This window comes from Mus caroli, chromosome 1 (genome assembly GCF_900094665.2).
Source record: "Mus caroli chromosome 1, CAROLI_EIJ_v1.1, whole genome shotgun sequence".
Lineage (NCBI taxonomy): Eukaryota > Metazoa > Chordata > Mammalia > Rodentia > Muridae > Mus > Mus caroli.
The window spans coordinates 10,680,375-10,695,584 of record NC_034570.1 but is presented as its reverse complement, the minus strand read 5'-3'; the positions used below and the strand labels follow the sequence as shown (position 1 = coordinate 10,695,584).

At 37.8% G+C, this 15,210-nt stretch overlaps 1 long non-coding RNA gene across 1 annotated transcript in view; it reads right to left on the bottom strand.

Annotated features, from left to right (window-relative positions):
* Nucleotides 1-11,231: 11,231 nt before the first annotated feature.
* LOC110297208 overlaps nucleotides 11,232-15,210 on the bottom strand; it is a 22,939-nt gene continuing 18,960 nt past the window's right edge. Inside the window, exons 3-4 of the long non-coding RNA XR_002378256.1 lie at nucleotides 13,823-13,905; nucleotides 11,232-11,644 (exon numbers count right to left, since the gene is read on the bottom strand). This is a non-coding gene — a long non-coding RNA (uncharacterized LOC110297208). The remainder of the gene's footprint in view (nucleotides 11,645-13,822; nucleotides 13,906-15,210) is intronic.

The window sequence follows — 15,210 nt, the reverse complement described above, 5'->3', positions numbered from 1 at the left end:
TCTATTATTGGTGCCTATCTGGGTGAATAGGCACTTGTGTTCATCTTCCCAGGAAAAGTTCATGTACCTCCAAATATGGGTGAGCAGAAGAGTACTGCGAGGGCCAGGGAGTGAGAGAGAAAAGGTGGGTGGAGAGCCAGTAGGAACAGGTTTTGTTTGATGGTATTATAATATTATGCTACTATGTATTTGTGTGTGTGTGTGTGTGTGTGTGTGTGTGTGTGTGTGTGTATAAGCTACAATGTAGTAATTAGCAACTTGGATACCCAAAAATTGTGGTCTGTGTTTTAATTTCTATTTATTATTTTCCTCTTTCCCATAGTTTTATGAATACAATAAAGTATAGATATTTTCTTAGGTAACTTTTCTAAGTTAACAGCAAGTGTGTTGTTTTCATTCTCACAGTAACTGGGTGTAGTTATTTCTACAATTGTTTACACTTAGAAACGTTTTTGGGGGATGAAGAAAGGAAATTTTTGACCTCTTTCTAAAATGAAAAAGATGCTTTTTCTCCATTATAGGTTAGAATATATTACATTTTAAACTTGGCAAAGAAACAATCCAAGAGGAATTTTCTGGAACATAAGTGAGTGATGAAAGACCTGAAGGAATGCCAAGATTTCTAGGGCTCTGTAGAACCAGGACCAGCATGTTGAAACCAGCGTGAGCCTCCCTGAGCCACACCTGCGATGTGTGTACCTCTGGATAAAAGTTGTGGCTAACTTGTTTACGAGACTGAATTTCCCGAACCATGAAGTGAAAACACATTCTTTGCAAAAATATTGTATCCAGAATTCTGAAAAATTCCAAAAGAAGCTACAAGGAACCGCTCAACTCCATACACAGGTCTTGCTCTTAGTGCTGACACTGCCTTTGCTGAAGTCTGGGCAAACCCGGGTCCACTAGCGTCATCACAAATAAAGTCTTGGATTTCAAGAGATCTTCAGCTTAGGGAAGAATTCTGACTAGAAGTTTCTCTTTAGCATTCATTCGTTCTGTTCTGAAACTGTGTGACAGAGCCCGTGCAGACCTTCCATGAACAATAGCCACATAACTGTGCTACACAGCAGATGCCCAGGAAAGGGTAAAGCCTTCCCTCCACACACTATTTTCTGTACTTACTTGAGGGGATGTCTGATTCTGGCATGCTTCCTAAACAAGGAACACAGCTGTTGCCTGAGGTAAAAGGAGACATGAATGTTCATCTTTCCCTGCTTGATTTCCTCCCTCATTCATTCATTTTTTTAAAAATTAATGTTTTACCTCTAAATTTCAATATTTCAATGCTATGTTCACATTTAACCAGCATCAATACTTTGGCTATATTTCACTGTGCACTTTGCAAGAACAATTCTTGTTGGAGTACTGCGAAGGAGTTTTGCAGTCATTTCCTAGGTTTCTTGTACATACTTCCAACAAACATCAAAGTTAAGCATTTCTCTTTCTTGCATCTTGATCATCAAGAAAAATCTCCCAAACATAGAAGATTCTTTACTGTTGTATGAATAGACAAATTAAATGCAAAGAAGAACTGAGGTCCTTGACAGAATGGTAAGGTGGGTAAACCGAACAGGATGGATCTGGAGAAGACCTAACTGCCTGGACTGCAGAAAGCCAGGGGCTAGGCTGTTCTTTGGCTGCCAGTCTGCTGTGCACATTAATGTCTTAGCACATCCCACTTCTATGAATCAATCACTCTCCAGGCCACACTGATCACTTGTACTCTTCTTGACCTAAACATAACCTGAAAATATTACGGCTTATTACCACAGCTTAAAGAGGGCATTTTCTATTAGTGAGCAGTACTTCAACATAGAGTGGAGTGATTTATTTATATATTGAAAATAATCAAATTACTTTTTTTTTCTAAATAAATTTTGAGAGAGATATTTCAGAGTACCTTTCTAGAAGAACGTGTTTCAAAGCATCAGAGCTCATCAAGTATGTATGCCACCTGGGCTGGACAGGAGTCCTGAGGAAAGGCACTGAGAGCAGAGACTAGAAGATATGTGTCCCTTGTACCTGCTTGTGCATGTAATTTAAAAAAAAAAAGCTCCCAACTTAATAATAACCAAATAATTTATTAAAATATATTCCACCATGAGATCACTATGCAATGGTGGGTCTGTGAATCTAGGCAGTCATTTTAATAATTTTAATTCCCATATTAAAACATGGGAGTTATACCCGGTAAGCCTCTGGCTCTCTGTGATTCACTGAGTGATACAGGATGCTTTGTATATAACAATTGTTCTCCATGTGCAGATGTGTGGACCGCTCCAGTAACTTTTCCTGAAGCTGTATCAGTTGCTGCTTGTGTTCCAGTCATATCCTTTGAACCTAACTTCTCCAGTAGCTCCAGATGACTTCCAATATCTGCAGTCTGATTCGGTGCAGAGGACTCCTTCCAGAGACATGAAAGTACAAGAGAAAAAAATATACTGGTCTCTACAAGTGCAAATGTTGGGAACTGACACATCAGTACACACTCCATCTCCTCTCAGAGGGAGGATTACAAGAAATGTACACATTGCCAACAGCCCCTTGGAATTAGGTTCTGATTGTGTGCCCTATGTCAGATGCTTGAATGATTCCTCTGACTATCTGCTTCCTGTCACATATATCCACCAACTTGGGCTGGAGAGATAGTTCACTCTCTGGGAGGAATTGTGCCCATTCCCAATACTCACCCGGTGGCTTATAACCACCTATAATTCCAGTTCCTGGGAATCTGATGCTCTTTTCTGATCTCTGTGAGTAATATTTGTGTACATGGTGCATATACCTGCACGTTGGCAAATCACTCATACACATAAACTAAAATAAGTAAATCTACAAAACAAAAAAGACTACATTTCAAATGCCAAGTTTATAAAGAAACACTGAAAAACCTAAATCTTCAGAACTATCTCAGGATGCAAGCTTGTAAGTTTTGTAGATAAAATACATATAAAATGCATATCACCATTTCCTTATGAACATAGCATTAGTAATAGGGCATGGACTTGTTGGATAGGATAACTATTTTTTCAAATAGTATATTTGTGCACATATGCTACACATAGAAAAATCAAAGCAAGGGCCTTAAAATTAATTACAAGCTCTTTCACCCTCAAAATGCATGCAGCTTTTATATATGCCCGTGACATTTTCTCTGCATAGCTGTAAGCCGTTCCAATACATCATGAACCATTTCTACGTGATCATGTGTCCTAGCACGAATGAGTTAAGAATAATGAAAAGTAGCTAATTTGAGCACCTGGGGTTCAGTTGTTTGAATTCTTTCTGGATTTTCTTGAGTCTACAGCTCTGCGTCTAGGCCTACATCCTGAGAGAAAGTATAGTAAGAGTCTCTTCAGGATACCCAGGTTGAGAGCTCTGGTTAATCAGTGATAATGCCCCACAGTTCATCACTCCAGTCTTCTGCCACTCTCTTGTTTCTTCCCACCGCTAGGAAACTGAATTGACTACAGGGAGTCTTTTACACAATGTGTCCTTGGCAGAGCCAAATCTGTAGCAACTTTTAGAGTGTCCAGCGTTTTATTGGAAGTCAGAGTCAGCCCTTTCCTTCTAGGGCAAGTTGAATCAAAACTGTTTCTGGAAAGGTTGAGCAATTTCTTTTCAGATATATTATCTAACCTCTGCTCTATTCAGATATAGACCAGGATAAGTTCTGAATTGGAAAATGGCTAAACTAAATCTATAATCACAATATCTAATAATGTATGTTAAAAGTTATGTAGCTTAAAGCTATTGGTTTTCTTCATTTTAGGCTATATTGGAAATAACTTTTAAAGAACATATAAAATAGAAAAATGCATGAGGAGGAATACAACTGCATATCATTGTTTTAGGTGAAATCAGCTAGACTCAAAAAGAAAAAAATCCCTGACTTTATCTTATATACAGGTCTAGATTTAAAAGTATAGGGGCTGGGGAGATAGTGCAGCAATTAAGAGCACTGACTGCTCTCCCAAAGGTCCTGAGTTCAATTCCTAGCAACCATATGATGACTCACAAGCAACTGGAATGAGATCTGATGCCCTTTTCTGGTGTGTCTGAGGACAGTGACAGTGCAGTCATATACATAAAATAAAAATAAAATCTTTAAAACTATAGATCTCTGTGTGTGCACGTGCATTCATGTACATAAGGGGGAGAGACAAAGGTAGAGAGACAGACAAAGACAGACAGACAGAGAGACAGAGGAGATAACATAGGGGAAGAGACCTTAAGAGAGTTGGGAAAAAACAAAGTGGAATGCGTGTAATAAGAAGGCAGAGCAGAGGTTAATATGGAGGAGAAAGGAAACAAATGAGCCACAAGTTGAGAGAGAGCACAAAGTCAAGGAAAGGAGTAAATAAAAACAAAGTATAGCGGCGACACACGTGGATTCAGGTGTTATGACCAAGCCAATTGTTTTGAATGCTAACACACACACACACACACACACACACACACACACACACACACACATACACACACACAAAAACAATTAAACACATACCATCTAAAACTGTTCATCTGCTTGGTAGATACCTGTGAGCCTCGGTCATCTTTCTTAACTATCAAACCAGTTCAATGTGAATCCCCTCAGAATTCTCAGAAAGTGTAACAACAGCATTCCAGGAAGGCCCTGAGGTGACAGGATCCAGAGAGGGCCCCCCCAAAAAAATCAGTGTACAGACAAACGTTGTGTCGTTAGTTTGTTCTTTTGTTTCTTGATATTGTGAAGGTTAATTTGTCTGTTTAGGTGAAAGATTAACATTGAGATAATTTTAGAAGCCACCTCCAGTCAACTTTAACTTTTGACTCCTCATTCATATCCTCGCCCACATCAAGGAAATACAATTTTTGAGGTCTTGCCAAATTTGACACAGGAAAGGAAACAGCAGAGTTAAGCTGAATGGGAAAACCTTTGCAGAGGTCAAAACTCTCAAAGAACAGCTGTTTTATGTTCATTTTATCATATTTAGCAAAATACACAACCCAATGCATCTCATCATTCCTTTTAGGGGTTTCACTTGTCTAACTTGGTCCCCAGTGTTTCTGCTTAAATAGAGAGAGCATCAAAGGTCATGAGATTGCACACATCCCTGTACACATCTTTTCTTTTATGGGTCTGAGGAGGTGGGGATAGAAATTTCACAAGAAAAGTGTCCCTAGGGTAATTAAGTTAAAATAAACCAACAATAACAGTGAGGCAGTTGGTGTTTTGAAATTAAGAATGTTATCTCATTCAAAATGTTCCAAAATGCTAACTGAGTGGAAACCATCATCAACAGAAGCACTCTCTTGGAACACCCACTTCCGTTATATCCCCTCTCCCCTTACTCTCTCTTTTCCTCTTACTTCCTTAGCTCCTATTTCTCTATTCTCTTCTCAATCTGAAATGCCCTCTACTAACATTGTTTAAAGGATCTGCTAGCTTCAGCATAAAATGGATGGGTGACTACATCCAAACACCAAAAAAAGGAAAGGATATTCTAATGTATAAACAATAAAAACATTAAATTTGGTGGAAAATTACTCCAAAATTGTAACTAATAACTTTTTCTAGAAATCATTCATTAATTTATAGCTTATCCATGCAAAAAAAAACAAAAAACAAAACAAAAAAAAAAAAAAACAAACAGTAATTACTCCCAGTGGTTTTATAGGACACCACCAAAGAGCACCCGGCTTGGTAACATTTCTCACTCCTTAAAAATGTTGAAAAGTTGGGACAACAGATTTTAATACAGAGTTGTATGAAGGTTTCACCTAAGACAAAACTCATACAATACATATTCCATGTAACAAAGAGTGAACCAACAACCAATATCCAGCAACTATTCCATAGACTCAGCAAGCAGATGTTAATTTTATGTTATAACAGAACTTGGAAGGTGGGCATCTACCCACAGTTCAGCAACTCAGCAACATCAGTCCAGGGATCCTGATGTTTAGTTACTTCTTTTCCACTGAGGAAAAATGATGCAAAGAAGGAGAAAGAGAAGAAAAGCCACAACTCTCTTCACTGGGAAAGTGGAGGCTTTTAGAGTGCTCCACCTGTACTCTACAGAGACCTCATACTTGTATTTTAAATCAGCCCCAACCATCAGGGGAGATTATGGTGAAGGACACATTTGGCTCCCCTAGGGGCTGGAGAGAAATAAAACTCTGGGCTCAGTGACGCACTGGCTGACTCATGGTCAGCTCATATATGAGCACCAGGAGAGAGGAGCATCTGACTCAGTTTACCCTTCAACTTGGTTGACTTTCCTCGAGAGTCTCCTGGCCCCTGTTTGGCTGGTGGGAGTTTAGAAGACTTCTGTGTCTATGTTTGTTTCTGGAACTGCTCTTTCTGACCTGCATCTTAGCAATGAACAATTCTGGCTAATCCTCATCCTTAACACTTGACATCATGTCCTTGGTGACTTCCTGTCGCATAGCATGATGGCATCCCTGAGCTAAGATGCACGTGGTCTTTTCTTAACCTAAGGCACAATTGCTGTTAACACTTCTCCATTCCATCTGATCACTTCCTGTCATTCCTGATGTGAGACCTCAGGAATCACAGATTTGCAAAAGTTTAAACAGAAACAAGAGAAAGACAGCTCCAGGAATTCCTTCAGTATATTGTAGATTTGATTGCTGAAAATCCCAGAATAGGTTTCATTTGCTGACAGGCATTGCCAAAATTTCTACTTATTCAGACTACAACTCAAAGCACATTTTAATAACAATAAGTTTATCCTTTTCATAGATTCATGACCTTTTGAGATCTAAAGAGGTGGACTGGGGAACTTCTAATTACAGCTCACTTTAAAAGCACAACATTTAGAATAAATTAAATTTACACTTATAATTTCATCATATATTCATTTATTTAAAAGATAATGCAGCATCATACTTGAGCGAAGCTATGAAGAGAAAGATCACCTGAGAGACTCTGGAAACGACCTCAGTATAGATCAAGGGCTTGTCTAGCATTCTGAAGACCTTTGGCTCCATCACTAGACATACATGCTACTGGAAAAGCAACTTAGTACAGGTGTTAATAATCAGTGTGTCACCGTCCAACAAAGATGAGAGCTAACATGACTGCTGGCCAGCAATGGCTTATTAGTGGCTCATTAAATCAACCCAGAGAATCATAACCATGAATTTTATTTAAATGAAATGGAATGAAGTATAACATACCAAAATAGATCTCTTTCAATCAAGGTATCTCTATCACATTTCAAAGTTAGTATGGATCAAATTAAAACTATGATCATGTTATAAAATACTGTTCTAGAGAGAGTCATAACTGTTTTTATATTTTAAAAATCTATTTTAAGATTCACTTAAACTTGAAATAGCATTTTAAATTATTTCACATTGAATGTGTTTGCATCACTAAGAGTAGGCACTGAAATATATGTATGTGTGTGTTCATTGTAACTGGAATGTATAAAATTAACTGTGAGGCATTATGAATTACCATTATATAACATTAAATATGTACAACTTCAGCTTAATTGTGATTAAATCTTAACATAAGGTTGAGGATGAAGAGAGCAAGTCACTATTTTCATTTATAAATATGTCAACAGCATACACAACTTAAAATATTTGTAATATGTGTTGTACATACGTGATACAATAAGAGGTGAATGAATGACAGGTATAACATTTAAGCTCACAATCACTGGGAGAGATGGAGAGGAGAAGACCCAAGCAAGGAGACAGAATCTGGAACACAGGGAGCTCCAGTTCATCAGCTTATCGTGGGGAGATAACCACATTTCATTGACTTTTTGCTAGAATGCACATGTACTTTATTCATGGTCTTTAAAATAGGAATGGCTTATTTATCATGATGCCAAAATCTGTGCTGTGACATTTCCAAAATCAGTCATCTTTTTGACTCATATTGCTTATCTCAACAATGTCACCAATTAATTCCTTAATAAGTTAAAATACCATTCTCTTTGATTTGTGGGCTATATTTCAGATGTTTCTTTTATGTTTCTTGTATAATTGGTGACTTGATACTGAGATCACTGCTTCCAGACCCGAGTGAAATACAATACACAGTGAGGTCATAACACTCTACATAAGAATCCATTTCTGCCTTCAGCAGTTATAATAAACATGCTCAATTTTGTCTGCAACACATGAAGATACTCTTTACAAGTTTACTTTATGCTTCTTTCATTGACACGGCCCCTTACCACCCATGATTACAGCAGGGAGGGCAGAGATCTTGGGGGTCCTGCAGCTTTCCACAACATAGCAGAATGGACACACTTAAGAATATGTGTCAGTGCTGCATTGTAATTAGAAGTGTGTGTGTGTGTGTGTATTCTTACAAGACTAAAAATAGTTTTAAAAAGAGGATGAACATTGTCACATAAAAGACTTTATGTGTGCTCTTCCTTAGCTGCTGGCCATTAGTCCCACCTCAGGTGCCATATCTCTCCTTCTGAACAGGCGTGCACACACACAGTCTAAAGGAACCAGACCATGGAATCTATGACTTGGGGCTGTGTCCTGAGAATATGGACAATACATTAAGAATACTGTGCAGTGCCAAAGGATGGTTTGGGTGAGCATGAAATGAAAATTCTGCAATTAGTTGTTTAATCTGGGCTGTAGGATTTTTTCCAAGTGTTGTTACTGTTTAGGGCCCAATTCAAATTCTGTGATCTCTACACAGCTTTTTCTGATTTCTCTCATTGGTGCTTAAGTGAAATTGTTCTTTCTGTCAACCTCGCTTTTCCTTTATACTTCAGCACTGTTCCATTTATTCACAGTTATGTATGTGCTTCCAATACTCTAGCAGTTGACATTACATATATGCTAAATAGTGTACTGCAGATAATTATTCAAAAAATTATTTGAACTGTAAAAAGCAAATCACACCAACCAGAGCATTGTGTTGTAACCAGCGATGTCTGGATAAGTAGAGGAAAAGTTATTTTCTACAAAGCATATTATATGTCTCCCATATCTCCTAGAAGACAATGGGAGAACCACAGTGAGAAGGAACTCTGGAAATAAGACAGAGGTATCACTTCAGGGAGAGGGTTTAGGACACTACCCTGCAATAAGATACCACAACCCATTTCTCCCATGCCTCCTACCTGACCTTGTATAGAGTGCAGAAGAATCAATATCCATCAAGGCAAGAGAACATAATCTACAAAATCCTTATATGAATAGACTCTACAAAACAAAGGAGGAACAATCCTCAGGATGAAGGACAGAATGAAGGGAACAGAGGAATGAGAGACATCCTAGTACATTTAGACACATGGATGAATGAATTCAACAACAGGGCCCCAAGCATACACAAGGGAAGCAAAGCTGTGTTAAACTATGCTAGGTAGCACTGTCTGTCTATCTGACTACATTAATTTCACTGCCACAACATAGCACTAAAGTTATACTTATAGTTTTCAAACCAGAAAACAGAGTTCAGAACTAAAGAGAAATTATTCCACAGATACATAAACATATGTTTTACATGTGTCACTTAAAAGTATTCTACACGTAATATTGATAAGTTGTATGGTAGAATTAACACCACCCAAAATCCCTCAAATGCTTATAAAAGTCTGGTCATTTTAGTTGGAGAAGTTACACACTGGCTTTGTTGGTATCTGTTTCTGTTTATACAAATACTCTAAGACCTGAGACAAAGCATTCCCTGGGGAGTGTTTGAAACAGATCTGGGATCACTCCCATCCAGGAGTAGGCAGCATGAAGAGAACACTCAGTCAGTCAGTGGAGTGGAAACAGGACAGACACTTCACAGTCTCCTGAGCTCACTCTTCAATAGAATCTTCAGCCTTTTACTTGACGCTACATCCCACAACAGCAGCCGCTATACTTGAAAGTAGCTATGGAAGTGTTTGTAAACTCACAGGAGAAAGGTGTACTAGATCACCTAACACTTAGATTACTTACATTCACAGATCCTATGTACTAATATCTCACTTTAAGAAATGACTTTTTTTTCTCCAAGGAAACGGACCTTTTGTAATTTTGCTTCTCTCTGATATACCTTTTTACTTGATAGAGGTCATAAAATACCAGACATAACACCAAGAAGAGGGAAAACTAATTTGAATGTGAAATTGCCATCAGTTAATGCATGTACCAAGATGAAACAGGTAGACAGGTTATGAAACACTCAATCACAGCGTCTCTTGGAAAACATCCGCAAAATTAAAATAAAAAACCAAATGGAGAATTTGAAATAAAATTAAAACTGCAACAATGTAAAATTAACAAAAAAAAAAAAAAAAAAAAAAAAACCTTCCAATATCTATGATGGTTCACATTGTTTGTCAACTGGGACTCTAGACAAGATTTAGAGTCACCTAGGAGATACAGGTATGCCTGTGGGGAATGATTTGAATGGGATTAACTTAGGTGGGGAGGCTCATCTTAGCTGTGGGAAGCACCATTGCTGCCAGAATGAAAATAATAGACTGGCAAAAAACTCAAAAGCAAGATAACCCAATTCAAGCAAATTGAGCAATAAGGAGAAAATAGATAGAGTTGTAATGGTCTTCAAAATCTGAGGTCCATTCTATTAGAGTCTCAGAAAAAATGAATCAGAAAATGTGGCTCAAAGAATATTTGAAGAGACAATGGCTAACCTATTGTCAAATTTTGCAAAATCTATAGATCTAAGAAACAGAACAATAAGCAATGGGATAAACTCAAAGATATCCACGCTGAAAGCTTATCATATTTAAACCTCTGAAAATTAAGGGAAAGAAAAAGTATGAAATTAGCCACAGAAATCTGACTTTATCTGAGGAAAACCATAATTTAATTAATAGTAGATCGGTCATTAGAAGCAATCAACATCGGGAGAACTGAACTGTTAGGTGGTTTGTCTGCATACAATTAAACCATCCTGCTACAGTGGTGGGGAGATAACCCAATGAAGACAAATGAAGACAAAAGATTTTATTACTATCTAAATGGAGTCCAAGGACAGAAAGAATAATACTATGGGCACAACCAGCAGGTCATGCTTCTTCATAGGAGTTGATAATCACATGAAATTTCTGCAAGAATTATATTACTTCTCACGTGAAGACAGTGATTCTTTAATGTGGGGGAGGGAAATGGATATAAACAAAGTTCACAGTCCTTTCAAAGTGGCTGACTACTACGTTGTTACTATAAGTCATATGTTTATATTATTACAGTCTGGGTGAGCAATATAAAAGACTGCAAAGAGAAACACTCAGAAGCACTTTATATAAGATGGAGTCATTTAAAATATTTAAACAACCCATAGGTGGCAATGAAGTCAGAGGGATGAGAACATCAAGCAGAGCAGAAAACAGAAGAGTAAATAGTAGGTCTGGCCAACCATTTATGTTTATCACTGGATTCAGTTTCTGTCCCTGTAACAAATACAAGAGAAAAGAACCAGGAATAACCAGAGAATTATTATTTTGGCTTGTAGTTTTGAAGGTTTTACTTTATGGTCTGCTCATGGACTTCTGGCAAGGCCAGCATGTCATGGTGTGGAGCACGTTGCAAAAGAAAGCTCTTCACTTCACAACAACCAGGAAACAAAGTGAAAGAGGACTCAGGGTCCTAATAGTCTCTTCAATGGTGTGGTTCCACATGTGTTAGTCAGCATTCTCTAGGGGAAAAGAAATGATAGAATGAACACACATGCATACACACACACACACACACACACACACACACACACACACATATTGAAAGAGAGAGGGATTTAGTAGAATGACTTACAGGCTATAGTCCAGCTTATCCAACAATGACTGCCTGCAAACAGAAGGTTCTACAATCCAGTAATTGTTCCGTATGGAAGGCAGTATGTCTCAGCTGGTCTTCCGTATGCATTGGAATCCCAAAGAAGTAGGCCTGTGAAGAAATGGACTTGCCGGTGAGAGCTAAGTCAAACAGGCAAAGAGTCAAAGCTCCTTTCCTCCTTGTCCTAGATGAGAGGTTAAAGATCTTTGCACCTCAAAAGATCTAGATTAAAGGTGGATCTTGTCACTTCAAAAGATTTGGAGTAAAAGTGGGTCTTTCCACTTAAAATGATTTATTGAAGGGAAAAAAATACTCTCACAGATGTACCCAACTGCTCGATTTTAGTTAATTCAACCAAGAATAGCCATCCACAAAAAAGCGATCACACTGTGTGTCCTGAAAACTTCTAATGAGTTCTACTTCTTAAAGCTACCACAGCCTCCCAACAATTCCATGGCTCAGTGAAGCCACTAATGATGATCGTAGGTTTATCTCTTTGCTTCATATACCTTGAAACTTTGGTAGTAAGTGCCTAGGCCTTTGTTTGGACTGTCATGGTTACATGAAAACTTAACAGTCCTTCTATCACATCTCACTTTATTCCCAACAACATTTCTCTTTGGAACCCATACTTTAACTGACCCTGATGCCATTACTCTGTAGTTTTATAAGAAGAAGGGGTGGTGGGTAGTTACATTTCACTTTTAATCTGTGTCTTCACATTTATGCTCTCTTGTAAATAACAAGTAGCCAAGACTCCTCTAACAACTCCTTTCACTGATTAATTTAGACACTTAATGTTTTCAGTTAATTTCACATATACCACATTAATAGATGTTTTCTCTTTGTTCTGTTAGCCTTTTCCCCATTTTATATTTTCTCTGAATTTAGCTGGGCATTAAAGGTTCTGTATCTTCTCATTGCCTTCCTTTTAGCTTTATTTTTGAAAACCTAGCACCTGGAGTATTAAAATCATTGATTTAAGCAAGTGAAGTGATGACTTCAGCCTCTTCTTCTGACCCATTCCAACAGGGCTATCTGCTCAATCATCTCAGAAGGTCCACACAGATCCCTGGCAGACCCTCACTTTGAAACACCCCAACTTTCAGTGTCTCTTCCACTGGGAGCTAATGGTTTTCAAAGTCTTGTAGACATCTGAACCAAAGAGTGTATATAACCTAGACAAACACACACACATACACACACACACACACACACACACACACACACACACACAGACACACTATGAAGTCAGTCCTTAGTAACTTTAAGGTCACATTCAGCCCTTGGTATTAGAAAACTCTGGATGCCCTTTCTCACTTGGATGCACTGTGCACTTTTCCTTCTCAAATCTCAGCTTTAACTAGGTTGTAATATCTTTGCCCTGAAATCTCAGTACTCTTACACCCTCAGAAAGTGACAAACGTCTTCTTGCAAGATACACAAATTTTCTTTATAAAGATTTTTGATGGCATATAGATATTTTGGAATAAAACTGTATGATGTTATAGATATGTATGAAAGCTGTTTACTAACTGTTTATACTTATAATACACATAAGGATCCCATTTTAAATTAAAAGTAAACAGTAACTCCACCTGCCCCCAAGCCTGGAACTCATGGTGGAAAGAGTGAACTGATTCTCAAGAGCATGTGCACTCCTGTTTGTGCATGTGAGTGTGTTCCTGTATATGTGCCCCCCTCATACACACACACACTGAAAAAATAAATGATTTTCTATCAATATACTATACTAACAAAAAATGTGTCTTTAGTTTTTTTTTTTTAAATAATTTGTGTGTAGGAGATCCGAGCTAGGCTCTTTGAATACTTAAGTCTTGTCATTGTGAGGAAGGTTCTGGTCACAACACGGTCCTGTAGGAAGTGAATAGCACGTTCATTTTTACCTTTGATAGATACTTCAGTGATTTACTGTCCTGTCTGTTGAGTCATTTATGATTGAAATGATCTTAAGGCTGAACATGAGATACAGAGACATGTGCTCAATGTTGAGACAGAAATGGCAAGTGGCCACATTCCTCACCTTGTGTCCTTGAGTGAAGCAGGGAACTCCATACCTCAGCAGATAACAAGTTCAAGGGTGATGCCTGTGTTAGCAAAACCTAACTTGGAACACATGAAAAAACTGAGTTTGAGTTCTCCTGTGAATCATCCCGGAGCACAAGGATTACTGAGGGCTTGTGCGAATGTCCTCCCATTCTACTGCATTCCTGCAGGATGAGAGTACGAAATATGAGAGCTATTGGACTGAAAGGAGATACAGCATTGTTAATCTCTTGCTATGTGACCATCAGAAGTAAGGTACTTATGGGACTTCAGTGGCAAGTTACTTTCCCACAATACACCTGCACATGAGAGACAGCTGTAAACAGTATCTGATTATGTTCAGAAATGTTTACCATTTACAAGCAGACTCTTGTAATTCTGTGTTTTTATACACTTCCAGAATTACTTTCCAGAATTAACAGGACTATAAATTCAAGTCTGTCTATGCTTTGGGCAAATGGATAGTGTTATCTAAACAGAGAGATACAAATAAAATAATGAATGACATGATTTAGATTCATTTAGATAGTTAAAAAATGTTTGACATTAAACCAATCATGTAACTTAGAAGTCAGCTGATCTCTGGAAAGGCTGCCTATGCCTCCTGTGAAGGCTTTCATCAATTACACCAACAGATAATAGGGTAAATGACTGAAATGAAGGATTCAGACTCTCTGTTTAAAACAATGGTAGGCCAAAGTCTTGTGAGAATTGTGAACTCTTTTTGTAGTTCAGGATGAATCTAAACAAGAGTACCAGCTGTTTTATTAGATAATGTCTTGGACAAGGTCACTCATGAATGAACATTTTCACACACTGTATGAATCATGAATCAACAATGAATTTGTAAAAGGATGATGACAAATATCTGAGATAGTCTGGAAATGGATTCTTTTCCATGACCAAATTTATTATCTTAGCCAGGGGAAAAAAAATCTGAACTTCTTGCCAAACTCCAGGTTTTTCAACAGATTAAAAATTAAAACTATAATGAGAAAATGAAATACAATGCAAAAGTCGCTAATCTACTTGATATTTGGCCTTACTTTTAAAGAGAAAAGTAAATGTCTATTTTTAATTTTCAGACCAGCTGAACAATTTGGACAAGTTAGAGAGATCAACACAGAACATAAGTTGATACCAGAATTGTTTCTGGTTCCTTCAAAAACAACATTCTTTCTTTTCGAAATACCTCTCTATTGTTCATGAAAGGTAGATATTTATAAACTGCCTGCCCCCTCCTGTGGTAATGAGACTTAAACAATGTGTTTTAATTGTTCAGTCAAAACACCCTTCAAACAACTTGAAAGTTCAGCTTAACAAATGGTTGGCCACTTTCAGGTTTCCTTTTTATACTGCAGATGT